The sequence below is a fragment of the Saccoglossus kowalevskii genome, chromosome 17 (assembly GCF_978046115.1).
Source record: "Saccoglossus kowalevskii chromosome 17, keSacKowa6.1, whole genome shotgun sequence".
Classification (NCBI taxonomy): Eukaryota; Metazoa; Hemichordata; class Enteropneusta; family Harrimaniidae; genus Saccoglossus; species Saccoglossus kowalevskii.
Window position 1 is genome coordinate 7,643,175 of NC_140657.1, and position 18,350 is coordinate 7,661,524.

Here is an 18,350-nt window from a genome sequence, read left to right on the forward strand (position 1 = left end):
CCCCTTTTACAAAAGTTTACAAACTCTATATAGAAAATAAAATATCTAAGGCGTGGCAGAGTAACCATGCGACCAGCCAATCGCTGCAGTCGTTGGCACGATCACGTGATTACCAGGGTTGTGTCTTATTGTTAAAGCCTTGCGAAGTCTCCACTACCAAATACAATAAGTAAACAACCTATTTATAAAATTCCTGTAATCTATGTTTATAATCTCCATCCTAAACATGCAAGTTGTTGATTCTAAACAATAGTCTAATGGCATGTGAACCGAATGTGCGAACGTGAAGTCGCTATCATAACAATAAAGTTAACAAAATTGTTAATAATTGTAATTGTTTACAAACAAGCGTCTACCCATGAGTCTTTGCGTTTTTAGCATGCGTTGTTGTCGTCGCTTGGGGCTCAATTCTCGCGCGTGCGCAGTTGACGACCCCTCCGCTTTAAACTTCATTCCATGTTGAAATGACAATAGAACAATATTTACGTCGACATCCTAACAACAAAATACAAATTAAATAAAAAAAATTGATTAACTTATGTTTAGTAGTAGTATACTTGTAAAGTTTGTTTTTCAAGTGAATTATATTTTTGGTGTTGACCTTTGCTGGTAGTATACGTACGTACGTACGTTTTTTTACTTAAAGGGGCACCTTCCAGTTAAGCCTAATCTCACAACAAATTTACTCTCTGGATTAAAATAACAATGGATAACACAAGATAGATTAACATTGTAAACAACATAAACAATAGTGTCCCATGATTCTTTGGTGCAATCCAAGGGATTGAGCGGTTCCCCTTTAAGATTGGCGGCTTAAAGTGTGCCCTCAAATTCGGATATTATTTATCTTTCGTTTGGATACAAGCTGTCGATGTAATATAATTATTTGTTTCTAATGAACTGAAAGCGGAAAATTTTAAGAATTAATAATGATTAATGACTAACACTACTAGTAAAGGACATTTTCATTTAAAACAATTTCGAGAAAAACATCATTTTTACTTGATATCATAATCGAAAAAACAAAGCTTATACGGTCATCGAAGAGGGCGTGCATTGTAAACTCCCTATGATACTGCTATTTAGCGACGTACCCTTCCGGTAAATGCTGGACATACGCCTTTACTGTTGTCTCTTGATTGTTCTCGTGGAAAATAATTTGGAGTGATGGACGAATAAACTAAGAGAGACAATTCGGTAAGTAAACTACGTAAAGTGACAATCTCTCGGTCGGTTTTATCACGTTTAGCATAGAGGCACGCATGTTACGCTCCCGTTTTCTCCGCAGCGTTGGCAGCACGGGGAGCCATACTGCAGTCGGCCGGAGTCAGGCGGACAAGCGAGGTATCTACTTATAAACAGGTATGTGGCATACAGAGCTGCTTTACTACCCCTATCAGTCAACACTGAGCCGTTTCCTCAGTAACGTTCGATGCTATGTTGTGCCTAAATTCCAGTGGTGCCGGTGTTATTGACGTTCTGACAATGGTTAGACATATTACAGACAGTGCATTTGTCTGAGTGTTTACTGTTGTACTGTGAATAGTCCGACGTCTGCGTACTTTCCAAAATCTGATATTGCTACTAACTACTGTCGGAAAACATCTGATTAAGCTTTTCCCCTAGAGTAGTTTTGATTTCATTGCAATTTTATCACTGCTTATATTACAAAATGTAAATTAATACAGCTATTGTTTAGACTAATCTTTCCCAAAATATCGCTATATTCTGTTGTGTGTGAGTCATAACAATTTCAATTCAAATCCTGTATATTATTTTAGTTCTAAAAATTTACAAACCATTATAAAAAAATACAGACAAATAAGAGAAAGTTATGTTGCAATTTTAGTAAATAAACTTCAGTAAATAAAATTCCAGTTTTTAACTTAATTCTGAATTTTTTTCACTGCAGTATACATGGAAATAATTTTTCAAGAGATTACATTTTGTACACTGTTGTTTTGTCGTCGTTATGGTACCCAAGTATGGTATATCGGTAAATCACATTTTCGTGAGAGACTTTGATAGTAATTGTGAATATGTGTAGCAGTGAATATTTAAATGTGACTTTCACGAAGTTTTGTTTTCTCGAATTATTAAAATATGATAAATGATAGTGGTGAAACTGTTTTTATTTTTATCTGATTATGTCTGGAATATACATTGATTTATTTTGATCACATGACATTTAGAATGTAATAACAGGTTTTACCCAGACAAGATTGTAATCTGTTTATTGTTCCAGCCAGACCTTCATCTCAGTTAGCATACATCTCAACAAAATATGTCAGTAAATAATTAAGTGTGAATTCATTCACAAATGTTTATATATGAAAATATTTTTCATTTTAGGGGTGAGAGGATCTCATAAAACCTTTCAGTAGACATTCTCCAATGTAAAAAGGCCTAAAATGGGCTATATCAAACTGTTCAACACATATATGTACATAACATATTTGTAGTTGTGTATTCCTGGAAAACTGAGAAAATAGTGCGTTTTTGGCAAGGTGAATACTAGTATGTGATAAATGGGAATCATGTTGGAAGATTGTGTGAATTATTTGTCTACATGTAATACTTGAAATAGAAAAAAGCAAAAAAACATTTACCAATTCTGAATGGTGTATTTGTCAGGTTTAAAAACTCTGGTGTACTTCTGCCATTCACACATTTTCATAGTGCTAAATATGGTAAATGCACTGTTTTTTAGACTAACTTCCTAAAAATAAAACTGATTAAAAAAAATCAGTACATATAATTAGTATCTGTCCCTCTTTGCATCCTACATACATGTATCTGCTATATCATGTTGCGTATACTGGACTACAGATGCTAATAAATCTAGTCTGAGTACAATTTAAATGAAAGTTTATAGTTAAACATCGTATGCTGAACATTATTTATTTAAACATATAGCCAATACAGCTGTCATCAAAGTAAAAAAAGTTTAAATAATTTATACAGAGTATGTGCCTATAGGGGTAAACTAGCAGAGAAGTAGGTCTTATGCAAGATCCCCCAAGGTGACAAATCATGGTAATTTTTATTAAACAGAAGATGTCATACATGTATATATATATATATTTCCCCAAATATTAATAGTTGCCAGTAAAGTTTAGAAACACTTTTTCAAAAATGGAAGTTGTGGGTTAATTATTATAATAAAGGAACAACTGTACCCAAGTATTGGGATGTGTGACCTTTGGAGTTGGTACATATTAGGCAAAAAATCAATGCAAAAATCATCTGGCAAACGTAAATTTTGCAAAGTTGTATGACTGCCGATAGGTAATTGACTGTTCATACAGCATAGCAAGCAATCCTGGTAACCAGCTTCCATTTGGAACTTTTCTGCTGACAGCCAGGTGCATATTGTAAGGCCTGTGACATTTCAATTAAATAACCCTTAAGTGAGGCCCTTGTAACCTGTGGTGTCTATACAACCTGCAGGGCTTTATAGACTCATGTGCATTAACACTGACTTCATGTGGAATTCATCCTTGGTGAAAGTGTCTATACACCTGCTATGTTTAATTATCACACTGTTAATTAACCTTTGTGTGCATTCCATGTTGATGTCATAATGGGTAGGGTTTACAGCGTTAATCACTTGTACAGTTATTTTAGACTGGACTCGACTTGAAATGCAAGCACACCTGTTTTGAGTGTCTGTTTGTATGTCTTGTATGCTTTTCACATATCTGAATGAATAGTAACATTAAGTATGAGTTAGGTATGATAATGTACGTGTACCTGCATGTAATCGTCAGCAGTTTGTCATCAGTATCACTCAAACATTTTATTTATTCATGAATTTAAGTTAAATGAAGAGTTGGTTGTTATAGACAAGTTTTCAGTTCCCTGGTTGCTATGATACTGAGTGTGCATAGTGTGGATGTCATAACAAGGGGTCTGATTATTGCCATTCAAGTCTGTTTGTTGTACTGTTTTAAAAATAATGGTGACACAATAGACACATAATTTGCAGTGCTTTTTTTGCAGAGTGTGAGAATAAAAATAATTTTTTTTTGTAAACCAGGATGCCGAGAATACGAATTCAACAAGTTTGGTTCAAAATTGAAACTGTACTAAAAAAAAATGTACTATTGATGAACAGATAAGCTTTATCATATACCTCGTATTGCCCGGCTTCGTAACGCTATGGGAATCCCGATGCGCAAGCCGTGCAATTATTCTCCATATCACGCCCGGGCCCCGTTTACCATATTTGGTAAACGCGTCTATATTTCCTGGAACTACTTTCTGTTTATAAACAATGCGCGTAATTTGTGTCTGTGCTTCGATAATGGCTGACGATATTATTCTGTGGATGGAAAATATACCGAAAACACAAGTTGGACTCATTATTACCTTGACGAAAGCCGGCATTCCACCACAACCAATCATAAATATAACTGGTCACAAAAACGTGTCAAGTTTACAGCACTATGATACTTACATTCAGCTGGCATCGGTGTCGCGGGATACACCCAGCGACATTGATGCCAGCTGACTGTCTGACGATACTGTCTCTCAACGGAAGATCGTCGGCGCATTTCAGATATTCTTGGTTACGCCAGAATCTGGAACTGTAAACCAAACTGCTTCTTGTCAAGCAATTGTTTCTCGTTCACCGACTAAGGTTTTAACAACTGTGAAATTAATGTGTCTTTACCCGTCTTTACCTGTGGCTACAACATCAGCTCCAAGAAATCGTCCGTTGTCGGACGGTCAGTAAATGACCAACTTAGCTGGACTGTAGTGTCTATTCATAAGAAAGAAAGTTTATAATGAGTTCGTATTTATTACCGTTAAAATATTGTAATAAACTTATGTTCATTTGCTGTTTCATTAAAACGTAATTTGTGGATATATTTGGTGACATTAGTTTGTCTGTAGATCCCTGTCATGCGGTACCGGTCTATTTTGTGAGAGATGTTGACGCGTTTGCGTCATTTAGAATCCTCCGTATAAATCCGCACCAGTAAAAAGGCCCGTATCGAAAGCCGAATGAAATCGAATAGGTTTTCTTTTGGGCCAGACGAGCAAAAAATAACATAACTAAAGACTTTTTTTTCATATAAGGTATAGTATAATCTCCTTTTTGCTTGCAAGATGAACACTCAGTGTTATGTGCATACTGTATATCACATATTGCACCTGATATTGCCTGATAATTTGATAAGCGGTTGAACATTTGAAATCAGTGGGGTGGCTGGAAGTTTTGTTTTAAAAAAAAAAGCTAGACACAGAGATAGAAAAAAAAATGCATGCAAAGTGTGGCAGAAAAAGAAAATGCTGGGACTTTAAAAAATAAAAAAAATAAAATAAGTCATCTTTAAAAAAAAATTGTGCTGGTTTTACTCTTCAAGTCAACCCCCAGAATTTTAAATAGTTGACACTTAATGATTTCAATTTCATTATTCCCAAGATTTAGCTGTTTCTTGCTAAAAGCTCTGCACTCGTATTTATTTTTCTCAAAAATGTTCATCAAGATCTGTATATCCAAAAGGTATTTTTGTCCATTTGGTGTTCAAACTTTAAAAAAAAGGTTGTAGAAGAATAAAATATTGCAAAGATTGGATTCTTTGTAATATCGATTTAAATAATCAATTATTCTCAGATTATGGACAAAACTTAGAGAATTATTTTGTCTGCAAACTATTGATCTATATATTCAATAACACTCCTACACTTACCAGAGAACGGATAAATGTCTGATGTCAATGATCTTTTATCTGTTAATGTATTTGATTAGGTTTTGTTCATGTTATGTCAGTCATAATTCATAATGTAATGTATACACACAAAGATGGGAACTACGCACATGTCTGTTTCCTCTATAGCTATATTGCACTCTAGTTTCCATAATTTTATGACATTTTCCAGCTACAGGAAAGCAATTTGGATTTATAGTGTGTGCATTGTATTTCCGATATTTGCATTTCTTACAATATGCGTGATTCATGCACGCTTGACGACTATGAATTCCTAAAATAAACAGTCTTTACCGTTATACAGTAACACTTTCAGTATGGTTATTTACACTTTTGCTATGTGGAAAGAAGCTGATAGGTACACAATGTAATTGCTTAATTAACCAATTCATTCACTCAGCCTATTAATGATTCAAGGTAACAGTAGATTACACAATCAGCCGAAAAAAACGAACAATGTTGAATGTGTTAACCTATTCCCCACCAGACTTTGTTCAAATTTTTCTGCACTTTTTTCTTATATTCTTCAATATTTCTGGAATTAAACATGTGTTTTGGAGCCAACATACAAAATTTGAGTTATTTTTCAGTTTTTATGCAAAAACTTTGGCTATTTTTGTCCCAGTCTTCTGAAGGAATGTACACAGGACTATTTTGTGAATTTGTGATGAAAAGAGGGAATTAATGGTGAAATGGTTAAAGCCAGAAACAGGTAATGTGATTTTTATTGTGAAATGAGAGTTTTAAAAAAATGTTGCCTCTCTGGTGATTTTCCCAAAAATATATGTGGCATTCTGTTTACTGTACATCACTCTAAATGACATCACTAAACATTGCGTAATGTGGTCATTTATCGGACAAACAAACAAATAAGTAAACAAATATAGTGACAGTAATTTAACAAGGGTATTTGGGCAATAAACCTGATTCACAACATATCATTGACAAGTCACAGTAATGTATACATAGCTCAGTTACATTAAATTGCCATTATCATCTGGTCTTGTTTGCCCCTGTTTGATCTGTTTCACATGTTGAATAGCACTGGTTATACAACTTCTGTTATTAGTTAGATCTTGATCATGACAAACACTAACTATTGCATGTAGCTTATGCTGAAGATGAATGTGGAGAAAATATGAAAACATATTTTGTTTTATTTTTTCAAAAGCTGAATGTTGTGAATATGCCTGCTTCTGCTGTTGTACCACGGTATGATACAATTGTTCTTCAATATAATAATATAATAATAATATAATAATAATATAATAATAATAATAATAACTGCATAATTGCATCTTCAGAAATACAATGCTTCTATTAGTTAATAAATATTAGTTGTGATAACTACAGTACTAATTATATGAAAGGAAATAAATTAGGCAATAGGATACAGCAAATGTAACTTATCAGACAGTATTTTCATTTTTTTATTAAAATGAGTTACGGTATATAATTAACTGTCTTTTTTTATTATGAAATCTTTTCAATATGATTGTTATACCTGTTTGGTGCATATACTTTACGGTATATTCTCCATATTAGTGTTGTATTACCCGCTATACCAAGTTATGTAATGTATGCCAACCATTTTTTATACCACACACGTAGTTGTGATATTTGATGCTAATATTTACATCATTAATAATTTACTCTTTAATATGATTTTTCTTTTACAGTCATAATCAATTTCAATCAAATTAGGTTGACAATAATCTACTTTAACAGTTTTTTTGTTCATGATTAGCCTGGTTACCAACAGATTTTCTCGCCCAAATTTGTCTGCACTTTTTTTTGTATATTCTTCAATATTTCTGGAAATGAATCCTGATTTGGGAGCCAACAGACAAAATTTGAGTAAATTTTCAGTTTTTACTCAAAACATTTGGTTATTTTGTCTCAATCTTCTGAAGGAATTGCAGACATAAACAGGACTATATTTTGAATTTGCAATGAAAAGAGGGAACTGGCGATGAAAAGGCTGATCACTAATCGTTTTCTGTTCAATAAAGGCCGATTTCACTACGAGTAGTGTCACATGATAGTTCCAAGTCTGGCCAATTCTCTGTAATTTGTATCTATATGTACATTAACCACGATAGGGGATAGGGAGTAGAAAACTCAGTGAAGACAAAAAAATAAGCCATATTCTAAAACTAGCCAACTATCTGATTTTGTTATTATTTCTTTTTCCCACATACATGTACCTGGTAGTTTACAGTGCCCTGAACTCCACATTTTTGTTGTAATCTACACAGTTTTCTTATTCTTTATTTATAAATTAATTAATTTTTAGCTTAAATCTAAAATTGTATATTTTTCATAACCAGCAAAAAGTTGCCATCCAAGAGGCCAGACCTACTTCTGAATTGAAGTGTCGACATCCTTGTTGGTTCGAGTATATTTTGTGCTCCAGTGACATGATTATTTTACTAACTTTTAAAGTAAAGTAATATACCACCAACTGCTTGAGTACATGTCCATTATAATGAAACCCAGTCTGACTGTGTGGGGTCATCAGAGGTCACTTGGCAAGGTATTGTTTAGTGTAAACACAACTTATATTGGCAGCCTTCCAGTCTATACAAACAACAATGGTATATCTTTATTATCGTCATTATTTCCATAAATTTATAAAATCTGATGCAAAGTCACATGATCAGCCATGCTGTCCTAGTCTGAGTGTTTGTTATTCTTTTCTCCAATGACAAACCACCTTTGACTTATTGACACGAGTAAAGAGTAAATTACCGGAACTTATATATTGAGTCATCGCAATTGAATTTCCTGCAACACCCAGATGATGAGCCAATATTCTCTGAATTTAGGAGTTACCCAACTTCCTCTGTAAATCCCAATATTGATTCATTTTATCTACTCCAGTAGGTATAATATTGTAACTTTGTGTGGTCTATATTGCTGCATGGTTGACTTTGCTATGAGACTCCATCCTTATCTTCAGTGGTATGTACATACTTTTTTGGTATTGTATATCATCTCATGGGTAAACTTGTTTTCACAATTTTGTCTGTGTGTAATAAGTTAATGTTTTTTTGTTTTTTTCTCAAAAACTTTTCATAGTTTGGAATGATTAGAATATGGATGGTAAAGCATTACCAGTGATATGCTATGTCAATTGATAACTTTCTGAAACACTGATAGGAAAGCCATTTTGAGAAATGTTTTCCGTTAATACTTGGGGAATTCTTGGTATATCTTAACTGCTTTCAGCCTGTATCAGTTCAAGGTGATAAGAATGTAGCACAATTATTTAATCTCACATGAAGGTTGCCGAAAGTATTCCATATCACGGTATCTTGAATGTACTCCAGTCTGCAAATATATCTAAATGGCACAGTGTCGAATTTTTGTGGACTGTTAAAAATTCTCACAATCTGATAAATTGGGAACATTCTATCTTTAAATGCTCTCTGCTACTGTACTGTGATTGTTCTTGTCTTGTGAAACTCATACAAAATTATCTTGTATGGTTTTAATCAGTTTACAGTCCGTAAAACTTTATTATTTCATTTTACATTTCACATGCGTTTAAATAATATATTATAAAAAAGAGGTAGTTGTCAATCCCTGGAATTGCCCCATGGACTCATGGGATGTCGTTGTTTATGTTGTTCACACTATTCAATCAGTCTTTCACATTCTTTTGTAACCTATCAGATCTTTGAAAGCTGAAGTCAACTATATCAGCTTCGCATCTGTGTTTTTATTATCCGCTGGGTTTCTATCCCGTGCTAATAAACATTTCTTAAAAGTTTGGATTAATTTTGACCGGCAGCCAATTGTAAATTTTTATTCATTTGGTGCAAAATTAACAGTTTTTGACGGGGGAAAAGTTGATTTGTTGCCCTTTAAAGTTCTTCATACTTGTTAGAAAGTTTATGATGTCTTGTTTTGTAAGGCCAGGAAAAAAAATTCTGTTTCTTGTTTCATGGAAATTTAAAAACTTTTTTTTTTTTTGAATACTGAGCTGAAATGGAAGAAATTTGAGACAGTGCGAGTACAAGGGCATTTTAGAATTCTTTAGAAGGAAAAAACTGTCTGAGGCGCATAGTTCAAAATGATGCGTGTGGAAACGAGAAACAGAAATATTTTTTTTCTCAGCCTTACTAGTATACATGTATGTGTATGTCGAGTGATCCTGAAAAAAAAACTTGCCTGGCCTTCAAGGAGTTGAGCAAGACTCATTTCAAAGTAAACTAAACTACATGAATCAGTGATGCACGAAGTGTATGCAATTAAGGTTACAACAATTTCGCTCATACATGTAAATATTATGAACAGACCTTATTTTGTCTTTTAAGTAAGTTTGTATACTTTTTATAAGTCCACAAAATAGTCTTGTGGATTATCACTTTATTTTTGTAAAAAAAGAAAATTTAATTTATTTTTTCAAATGTCAAATTGTATATTTCAAAAAAAGGTTAAGCTTAGATCCTGAAAAGCGGGCAGGGCTTTGCTTTAAATTTGTACATTTTATCCAAAATGTACATTGTATATTGCATATATAGTTACTATACAGTTTGTTACAATGTGTGGCAAGTGAGTTAATTACAATTCAGTTGTCGGCATGGCAATTTTTCTTTTCTCTCCTGAGTTGTACATATAGAACTACCCTTAGTGTCAATCCTTGTAGGTGGGTGTACATGTACTAATATGCAAGCCCTAATGTACATCTTAAGTTAAATTGTTTTAGTGTTAAGTTATGGCTACCCTCTGAGTTGGTCTATTAAAAAATGTCATGTTATATTATTAAACATTCCAGCTAGTGTTGAAAGTTATCCCTTCTATGTATGTCACCAATACTCTGCTGGTGTGAAATGAGTAATGCCTAGTAGCAGTCAGTTTTCTATTGGCTAATGTGGGTAAAAACATGCCTTTATTTATTCTGGTAGGTGTGTACCACCACCAGTACTAGACCAGTATGTTATCTTTATTACATCCACTCCTTTTGATTTACAAGTAGGAATTCCCAGTATATAAGTTTCTGAAACAAAAAGTAATAAAAAAAAAGTCAAAATCCCAACCAATTATTACATCTACTAATTAACAGCATTATTGGTCCATTCTTTATTTCATACTTGTTCAGATCATTTAAAATACAATTTTTACTGTAGACCCAACTCATTTGCAGAAGCACATGTTCTAGATGTACTTATCATATACCTTGTATTGTCCATCCTTGTGTAACCCGATGAGTAAGCCATGTAATAATTTTCCGTATCACGCCCAGCACTATTTGACGATATTTGGACAAACTTGTTCCTTTTATAAATTTACTCGTACACTAGTTACTTGTACATTGTATTGCCGGAGATTAGATTCTAATTGATCTTGACAATGCAGATTTGGCTAATATGTTTTGAGACTTACCTTTATAAATATTAATCTCATTATCACAACTATCCGCCAAACACAGGAAGATAATCTAACCACATTCAAGGGATTAATAACCAAGATAAATGAATCGTTAGTAGTTTGAAACGATGACATTTCTTTTTAAAAGACCCTATGTACCTTACATGTATTAATATAAAACCCTTATTGACTAGGTGCAGCTTTTGCATTTGTCAGTCGTGTGGCTAACACACCCATGCAAGCTTGCGTGTTTCTGCCATACGACAACTGGATGCCAAAGCCATATCCAGTCCATAGAGAATGCAATAAAACAAATATACATTTCTATTCAAGATAATAATTATAATAACACCATATTAATATAACGCCAAAATCCTCAATAGTGCACATTATTATCTTAATCTATTTGCTTATACTGTTTCAAAATTATTAGTGATCTTAACTCCCCAGGGTGCATACACTTTCAACTCAACTTTACTTACAGGTGCACATGGATTAGGTGCCAACAATTCCATTCGTGTACCAGGTTACATTTATTCCTATATTGAGAGAGACACTAGGAGTAAATCATTTTGCCAAAGTACAACACCATGGTATAGCCAGGGTACAAACTCATAACCTTGTGATTGCCAGTTCAGTGTGATAACCGTTTATCCATGGTGTTTCTGTAATTCTTAACAACCTCCAGGGATTCTCAATACCTGGCAACCATCAGTGGTGAAAACAAATGCAGAAAACTATCAGAAAATTGTAACATTAACCCTAAGCATGCATCAGATAAAAATTTGGTTGCTCAGAATTGTTTCGTAATTGAGTTTGTGTTAATTGTTGTCTCGACTAGATGTTTTCACTGTTACAGAGCGCATAGAACAGTGGTGCCAGTCTTAGAAACATGGAAATGTTCTGTGACATAGCTCTCCACTCCAGAGAATAAAGCAAATATCACATATACAGGTGCACTAAGCTATTTGACTGCCATTAAAATTGATCGCCAGATTTCCTTGAATTTTACACTATGGTTTTCAGTTTGTGCTGTTCACAAAACCCACATAAAAATATATGGTTACCCATTACTTTTCGCACAAAACATAGGTAGACACCAAAGACTAAAATGGCAAATTTTGAAGCAAAATGTTTCATTTGATTATACATGTATTGTGAAAAGACCACACATTACAAAGATTTGTAATATAATGGGTATTTATAGTTGTCATATATACATGTATTGAGGAGCTTTTGACAAATATTCTTTGTGAAATAATGCCTTAACATGGATTTTTATAAATATTGATCCAAAAATGTTCGTTTTTGCATTTTGGACAGTTTTTCCAAAAAAAAATATTTCCTGTTGGGTAAAAATAATGAAAAGTGAATAAACATTGGTTATTTGATATTTTAGCAAATATTTATTAGGGATGACTGCCTGCCAATGACCTTAGGTAAATAATTTAAATACACCTAACTAAATCACATAGGTGTTGTTATCACTGACTTCTTTATAGAATAAATTGTTTTGTGTAGAGACCACTTTTGTAGTTTTTACTATACATTTTTTTTTATAATGTTAAAAAAAATGGTTTTGTTTCCTAGATAGTGTTGTTGCTTTCTTGTGTATACAAGCTTTTTAGTCTGAAAACGGGGACTTATGTTTTGACCTCTGTGTGTCCGTGCGTGCGTGTGTGCGTCTGTGCGTGCGTCCGGACCTGTATCTTAGAAATGCCTGGACCAATCACAATCAAACTTCACACATACATCATACATGATATTATACATATGCACGTCAATTTGTTTCATGATCTGATTCAAGATGGCCGAATGGCGGCCATTTTTGTGCTAGAAATCATAAAAATCAAGCATTTCTCGGCTGTTTACAAATGGATTTTGTTCAAACTTGCTATATGCATTAGACATTATAGGACCTTGATGCACCTCATTTTGTTATACGATCTGATTCAAGATGGCCGAATGGCGGCCATTTTTGTGCTAAAAAATATTAAAAATCAAGCATTTCTCGGCTGTTTACAGATGGATTTTGTTCAAACTCGGTATATACATTAGACATTATGGGACCTTCATGCAAATAATTTTGTTTTTCAGATAAGATTCAAAATGGCCGACTGGCGATCATTTTGTATTAATGAATGTGGTTCTTGTGCCATATCTCTGACTTGCTTTCACTGATTATGTTCAAATTTTAAATATTCATTATACATCATGTCATAGATAGACAGATATATTGGTTTGACTATCCTATTCAAAATGGCGGAATGGTGGTAATTTTTGTGCTACATACATTGGACATTACGGGTTCCTGATGCTCGTCATTTTATTTTTCAGATTGGATTCAAAATGGCTGACTGGCGGCCTTTTTGTTTTAGTGATTGGGCTTCTAGAGCCGTATCTCTTAAATGCTTTGACTGATTATATTCAAATTTTATATATTCGTTATACATGTACATCGTGTTATATATATACATGTATTCAAAATGGCTGATTTTGAATGCTGTTCCAGAGCAATTTCTCTCAATATGGACAAGTACTTGTTTGACGATCAGATACAAATGTCAATCATTTTAATGTTAAAAAAATCCTGACATGGTTATATTCCAGCTATATTACTATAAACAAAACTATATATCTTAAATTTGATAACTAACTGGGACTGTGCCATGCATGGCTTGTTTTTTATATTCTACAATATCTCTGGAATTTAACTCAATTTTGGAACCAACAGACAAAATTTGAGTCAATTTCACAAACAATTTGTCTATTTTTTTTTATCTTCTGAAGAAAAATGCAGGCTATAAACAGGACTATTTTGTGATGAAAAGAAGGGTCTGGTTGTGAAAAGGTTAGACCAAAAATGTTAAAATCGCAGACACACACCCCGTCCCCCAATTTGGTGTACATTCCTTCTTTTTTTTTCTCTGTAAAGTGGCACATGCATGCAATGTAAGTGGATAGATCGCTGACAAGTGTGGTCAGTAGTCTGCCTTTACATGAATTCTTACTGTGAGGAGATGTAAGCCCTGTCAGATTCCAGTCTGTATGCGTCAAAGGTTATATATCTATTGATGCAACCCGCTGAACACAAGTTATTTACCAGTCAATTGACATGTATCTGGGCTTTTTACAGCTACCTCAGTGTGAAGGCCAAATGGTGTTGATCACTCAAAAATCCATAGTAAGTTAAATTTCTCACTATGATGTGATATAATACAGGACTGGAAATATTTGCTGTTTGATAATTTAATCACGTTTACAGGAACTAAAAATCACTGAGGCTTCCTTTCAAACCTTTCACAAAATTTTGTGACTTTTTCTGACCCATGAAAGTTGTCTCTTGCTGAACAAAAGCAGTTTGTGTAGTATTCTGCATAGCTCAAGGATTTTAGAAGGAGCTCTATTTTCTATGCTTTCCTCATCATAAGGGTTTTAATGAACCTTGCAAAACTAATAAAGAAAATCATCACATGAGAAAACAATCTCTTCCTATCAGTCACAGTTGTTTTTTCTCCACCAGACAGGAATCAATTAATTCCCACTTTAAATGCGAGCAATACTGTTTCCATGACGATAAACCCTTCAAAGTGGATGCAGAGACAGTTGTAATCTGAGAATTTATTTGTAGCGTAGGGAAAATTGATCGATATTCACAAATTTTTTTTTAATAAATTATTATTCTTGATGCATCCATTCATGCAGCAATGGTATACAATTTTTTTTTTAAATTATATTTTTTTTTTTCTATTTGACTGGGCATTTTTACTCCCTCAGAGTTTTATATGAATTGTACATGTATCAGTCAGAACAATGTTTCAGTCAAAGATTGTGAACTTTCAGTGTCTTGAGGTGATCGTATCTAGCATGTACATCTCCTGGCAAAAGTTAATCAGTGTCAGTGCATCAGTGTTCTCGCCAGACATGAGACATGAAACATTTATCTTATGGTTTAATTTTTTGTCCCAGGTTTTTTTTTTCTCTCATGAGACAAATTGTCTCACACAAATGTAAGAAAATACAAGTGACTATTCAAAAAATTCAAATATAATAAACATTTGAGTATACTGTCTCCACTATGAGGGGAACAAAATACTTCACATATGTCTGTAGTTCCACATGAATGGGTAATTGTCTTATACTTTCTAAAGTGATAGAACAATTTCACCCCAGTATTTAATTCTTGATAACACTGGATACTACATATAGTATATTGTGTATACACCAACTGTTGATTAATCACTTTATTAGATATTTACAAGTGTAAGCCATTCCCATGGGATTTACAATCCAAATATTTCCAAACATAAACCAGAGTAAATACTGTATTTGGATAACCCTAATCAAAGGTTAGAAACTGCAATCAAGGGTATATATTTGTAGCAAATGTGAGACATCTATGGTAAAATTATCATATTTGTAGCAAATGTGAGACATCTATGGTAAAATTAGCATATTTGTAGCAAATGTGAGACATCTATGGTAAAATTAGCATATTTGTAGCAAATGTGAGATATCTATGGTAAAATTAGCATATTTGTAGCAAATTTGAGACATCTATGGTAAAATTAGCATATTTGTAGCAAATGTGAGACATCTATGGTAAAATTAGCATATTTGTAGCAAATGTGAGACATCTATGGTAAAATTAGCATATTTGTAGCAAATGTGAGACATCTATGGTAAAATTAGCATATTTGTAGCAAATGTGAGACATCTATGGTAAAATTAGCATATTTGTAGCAAATGTGAGACATCTATGGTAAAATTAGCATATTTGTAGCAAATGTGAGACATCTATGGTAAAATTAGCATATTTGTTGGAAGATAATAACCGAGCATAATATGCTAATTTGCCATTAACATGCTCTTGTATTTTAGCAGTGAAAACCATGTCTTGCAATTTTGTTTTTACTATCTGCATATATATTCGATATCATATTTAATTTGGGTTTCAGGGATTTTGTATATGTGTAACTTAGTATGGTTATGTGTTAATAAGTGCTTCTGGCAAATTCTACTCCAAAGTTACTTTTGCATGGCCTTATTTTGTATTTTGCTGCCGTATCTGACCAATGTAACCATATGTACATGTATGTTATACAATTCCTTGTAAACCTCTGCACCTGTGTCTTTTGCACTCTGTGATGAACACCATGTGAATAATTTATCAGTATATGATGATTTTTGTTTTGGGTGTTATCATGCATAACCTGCATATCTCCACAGTGTGACATAATAGGACAGATCAGATATTTTCACATACTGACACAAATTTTTTCATTGTACACTGAATTCTGGAGAATTAGAGCAAATATTGCATGAATGAGAAGAATCACTCTGACATAGTGTTTGCATGAAAATTGAACGTTGTGATATCAACAATGTTACCATACTATGCATGTACAATAATATATTTGAATTTTGTGTTATTTCAGTAATAGTTATGCTCTGCCATTTCACTATTTTGTACTGTGGAAATATGTACATGTGATTAATATATAATCCCACAATATTTTCTCTAGTTTGACGTCAACAGACACAAGTGATTATCGCTTGAGTAGCATCAATCCTCACCTGCATCTCGGGGGGGGAAAACTCAGTAATCACTTGTGTCTGCTGACGTCAACCTGGGAACAAATATTGTGGGATAATTTATAACTTAATTTATTGTCCTTTGTGGAAATAGTTATAATTGTGAGAGTTGTATTAAACCTTTTCACCACCAGTTCCCTCTTTTCATCATCATCACAAATTCACAATCTAGTCGTGTTTATAGTCTGCACTGTCCTTCAGAAGATTGGGACAAAAATAGCCAAATTGTCTGAGTAAAAACTTAAAATTGGCTCAAATTTTGTCTGTTGACTACAAAATTAGGGTTCATTTACAGAAAAATTTAAGAGTATGAGGAAAAAGTGCAGAAAAATTTGGACAAGAAAGTCTGGTGCTGAAAGGGTTAAAACTGAAAGATTTTCAATTGTGTAAATATTTCTCTTACTTTATCACATTATCTGCTGTAAGCCTTCACAGACAAAGACAAAATACTGAGTCAGTAGGTAATAATTATTTCTAACTAACTATAAGATTACACAGTATGTCAAATTGGATAGATGTTTCCTCAAAACACAGTATTAAAAAGCCTCTCCCCCACCCCAATTTCAAATTGCCTGTCCCTTAGATGTCACTATTTCTAAATCATGGTATTATATTAATCTTTCCACCATTTAATCTTCGTCAGTTCACGGCATGTATCACCATATCAAAGTCGGACAGTATGCTAAAATCCATGTCAGTCTCTGATGTCTCGTTTTAAATAGACATTTACGCTGAATGTTAAATGCAATCTTATGAAACATTTTATAAAAGCTGTGATGTCTTTATTACTTCATATAAGTGACACAGATTATTGCTAATCCTAAATCTTTTTATAGTGCCAGACAGGGTTCTACAAGAATACATATGAATCATTATTGATGACATAGTCACCGTCTGGTTTGTTTATGAATTTTTGACAATTAAAAACAATAAGTATCTATACATGTATCTAATATCAAACTTATTTTCATTGAAATTTTTAAGTCAAAAAAATCAAACACAAAATTATAGACATCATATTAGGATTTGAAGAAAACTTTTCAAAATATTTTAGCAAAAATTGGCTGTGGTCATAATAAATAAAAAAAAGTGGCGACCTGTTGGCCATATTGTGTCTTGAATTATTTAAAAACAAAATGGGTTTTAAAAAGTGCCAAGAAGTGCATTCATGGTTAACCTTGTTCTATGAAATTGTGCTAAAAATAGCAATTTTTGAAAAATATTAGTTTCTCAAAATACGTCACTGTAACACACAAAAGAATACTATTTCATAGTGTCATAGGACAGTAGCTTCATGATTATACATAGTAAACAAATGAGCATAGTCATGCAGGTCATGACCAACTTTCTCAAAAATTATGAGTTTTTTCTTAGTCTTGCACAAAATAGTCGATTGTTATGCTAATTGTTATTCAAATTCATGGCATTATTACAAAATGATATTAATCTGAATACAAGATAGGTACAACTCACTGCCTGTACATAAATCAATATTGCTACATCGCTTTATTTGGTTTGAGCTGATACAGTGGCATCATGGGCTCTGTGGTTACATACTTCCTTATATGGATAATACAGTGTGCTAGTCTATGAGGCTTATCACATGTATCAATAAGCTCTCTAGAACAAGTGATATTGGGTGATAATGAGGTAACGTGCACT

At 33.2% G+C, this 18,350-nt stretch overlaps 1 protein-coding gene across 4 annotated transcripts in view; it reads left to right on the plus strand.

Moving 5' to 3' along the window:
- The first annotated feature begins 1,076 nt into the window (after nucleotides 1–1,076).
- LOC100366284 (SH2 domain-containing protein 3C-like) overlaps nucleotides 1,077–18,350 on the plus strand; it is a 31,922-nt gene continuing 14,648 nt past the window's right edge. The window contains exons 1-3 of one of the 4 annotated variants that reach the window (XR_013420730.1): nucleotides 1,077–1,197; nucleotides 1,289–1,362; nucleotides 1,913–2,116. The gene's annotated coding sequence lies outside the window, so the exon portion shown is untranslated. Of the gene's footprint in view, nucleotides 1,198–1,288; nucleotides 1,363–1,912; nucleotides 2,117–14,251; nucleotides 14,278–18,350 lie in introns of those variants that run through there. The other 3 variants (XM_085492544.1, XM_085492545.1, XM_085492546.1) reach the window with 3 other exon arrangements.